This window comes from Syzygium oleosum, unplaced genomic scaffold (assembly GCF_021117445.2).
Source record: "Syzygium oleosum isolate NSW1041296 unplaced genomic scaffold, Sole_v2.1 Sole_v2.11, whole genome shotgun sequence".
Classification (NCBI taxonomy): Eukaryota; Viridiplantae; Streptophyta; class Magnoliopsida; order Myrtales; family Myrtaceae; genus Syzygium; species Syzygium oleosum.
Window position 1 is genome coordinate 7,266,096 of NW_026607495.1, and position 3,324 is coordinate 7,269,419.

The 3,324-nt window shown below is 42.3% G+C and overlaps 1 long non-coding RNA gene across 1 annotated transcript; it reads right to left on the reverse strand.

Moving 5' to 3' along the window:
• Positions 1–820: 820 nt before the first annotated feature.
• Positions 821–3,019, reverse strand: LOC130139294 (uncharacterized). The gene is made up of 2 exons (XR_008817538.1): positions 2,726–3,019; positions 821–1,615 (listed from the first exon to the last, which is right to left on the reverse strand). It is a non-coding gene; the product is annotated as an uncharacterized LOC130139294 (long non-coding RNA).
• Between the last annotated feature and the right edge of the window lie 305 nt (positions 3,020–3,324).

Here is a 3,324-nt window from a genome sequence, read left to right on the forward strand (position 1 = left end):
ACACAATCTCCCCAAAAAGTTTCAGGGATCGAAGCTTGATATTTGAGAGCTCGGGCTACTTCCGAGAGATGTCGATGTTTGCGCTCAACAATCCCATTCTATTGGGGAGTGTAAGTGCAAGAGCTTTCATGGAGCATCCCCTTGGAGGATAGGAAAGATGTAGATTAAGTAGTAAAGAACTCCCGTCCATTATCTGTACGAATTTGTTGGGCAGGTTTGATGAATTGATTCTTAATTAGAGAGGAAATTCGACAGATGAGAAAAAGTTTGACTCTTGGATTGCACAAGGAAAACCCGAGTAACGCGAGTATAATCATCGACAATAGTGAGGAAAAAACGTGAGCCATCACGATGGGGGGCATGATAAGGACCCTAGATATCTATATGAAGTAAGGAAAAAGCACTAGTGGCTCGAGATGTGTTGATTGGGAAGTGTGCCCGAGATTGTTTTGCCAAAGGGAAGATTGGACATTTGGAATAAGGAAAATGCGCACTATGACCCAAGAAATGATGAGAAATAAGATTTTTATTACTAGCAATGGCATTACAAGAAATGCTTTTACTTAATAATTCAAATCTTTTGTGAAACTAGTCCAAAAATATAGCCCTTGCGCAACACTAACCAAGCCCATTAGTCTGCCTGTCACGCCCCGAACCCCGCAAGCGCGCAACATCCTGCAATGGTCATTATGATGCGACGTCCTAGGACGCATCGCCGACCCAACATTTTATCTTTTGGTTACGCATGCGGAAGCTAAAAAAAGATTCACCCAGATAATAACAGTAAACAAGGATGGATAGGAAAACGGTTTACAACATCGAAATCAAAACACCATTTTAACATTTACTTGATTAACCCCTGGGAACATTTTTACAAGCCCACTTCAGGCATTTCCAAAAAAGTCTACAAAAAGATGTCAGGCTGGGGTCAATCTACTTCACCAAAAGTCAGCTTCCAGGCACCCCGAACCGTACTGGGTGCACCAACATGCTAAGGGCCTGAAAAATGTTTAACAACCACAAATGAGATAAAAATCTCAATAAGTTAACGCCTAAGCCCCGTTTAGAAGGTCAACTCACCTCGGGGGTCCCTAACCAGGCAATACAGCATCAACAGCAACATTATTAAACAACCACAGGCATCCTTACCTCGCCTTGGTACACTCGTTGATGAAATGAACATGTCACATACTCAAAGCATTTAAATAGATTTCCCATGCATCAATGCATCACAGGCGCGCGTGTCTCGATTATAAGACAGAATCCACTTGGACACGTCCCATACCATGCCTAGTAGTTTCTACCCTATAATCAAGCACTATGCATCACACGTATTCCAGTTATTATGCCCCCTCGGGCCACTACACATCAAGCGATCTGCAGCAAGATGGCAGTCTTCCGGCATAACCGGGCTCCGTCCTGCCCCATCGGGCACGGCTATGTCAAACGATCTACAGTAAGACGGCATTCCAATACGGCAACATCAAACGATCTACAGTAAGATGGTATCCCGTAAGGAGCATCGAGTCCGGCCTCGGGCCGCGACAAGGCATCCGGAGTATCGACAATCCATATAATCTCCAGGCATCCGATAAATCAGGCATCATCAAGCGATCTACAGCAAGACGGCTCCGACGTGTGACCACACGAGCACACAAGCAATCAGGCCAATTCTTATCTTTTCATTTAGTCAATACATCCATGAATCGTGCTCACATCAATGCCACACAACAATAACAAGTGGTCACACATGCAAATGGTCAATCGATTTTGTGAACCTCATTTTAAAACATGAATTCAACATCGGATCACAGCCAAATAAACATTATTGAAAAGCTAGGTAATTGCGGTTATTGTCTCTATTAGGCCGGAAATCAAAAGCCAAAGATTTCAAGTAAAGACCGGCAGTTATGGGATTCTAGTAAAACTGGACAGATTTGCATGATTTGGGAAATCAACTTCAAAAGCATAGCAATTGGTTTCCAAAAATTATAAAATTCAAACATGTTATAAAAAAGACCTTCACAAATATTTTCCATGAAGAACACAATCCCAAAATCCTTATACAAAGATCACTTTTGATGGCTCGGAAACAACCCAGAACTGGTCCGCCGGAACAGGGGAACTGAACCAAAAGAAATACTCGTTTTACAAATCAAATCCTTTCAAAACACTTTGAAATTTTTACACTTTGTAGAAATGGATTTCGTTTACAAATATTGTGAAGGAAGTATGGTCGAAATCGAAGTGGAAATTTTTATAAAAATCCGAATAGGCACGAAGGTCACGGAATCCACAGTATAAAACAATTCTGATTCGGTAAGAAATTGGACCTTCGTGTAACCCATTTGAGCTCAGAAAAATCTGAAATTTAACTATGTTATAGATCAAGATCTTGTGAACAACTTTTATGAAGAACACTTTTCAAGATTCTAACCACCAAATGCCTTATAAAAATGGAAAACCAGGGACGTACAGTAAAATCAGTTCTGAAATCAAGATAAAAACTCCAAGAAACGCCTTCAACTTTGAGATCCACCACTTCTCAGCCATGAAAATACCACACCAAGAGTTCAAATCAACATCCAACATCTATTTCAACTTAGTCTAGCAATCAAGACTCGCCCACGCTCATTCTAGAAGTTCAAACACACTAAAACATTAACTAGCTAAACTACCCAATGCAAGTTAAACATCCTAAACAAGGGATTAGATGTTAACTTACTCGTCTAAAAACGACGACAACGCGAGGACGACGGCAACGACACGAGTTGTCCGTGGTGGCCTCGGCTTGACACGGCAAGCGGCAAATGGCGGTGAACGGCACACGGCAATCTACGGGGCTCAAGGATGGTGGCGTGAGGGGCTGGTGGGTGCACGGCGGTGGTGGGGTGATTCGGCCGTGAGAGAGGGAGAGAGAGAGAATAAGAGAGAAAGTGAGGAGAGAGAGAAAGAGGGTTTAAATTTAAATCAAGATCAATGGTTGAGATTAGTTCTTGATGCCCAAGCAAAGATCAAGGGCTAGGATGTGTTCTTGATGCCTAAGTTTAATCCAACGGCCAAGATCAAGCCTTGCCCTCCAAGTTCCATCCAACGACCAAAATTTAATCTAACAAAGAGGTTTCTAGAAGGGCAAGTTAGCAAATAATTTTCGATGGCCAATTCGTAAAAATTATGAGGCGACGTCCTATAGTTCGGGTGTGATATCCTTGAGCACTCGACACGCGAAATCGGATCATAATTCGTGGCTGAAATCGATCAATCGCAACTGTAGTTTATCTCGAACTAACGGGTGGCTGCTAGAAATAAATTCTTCGATAGCCT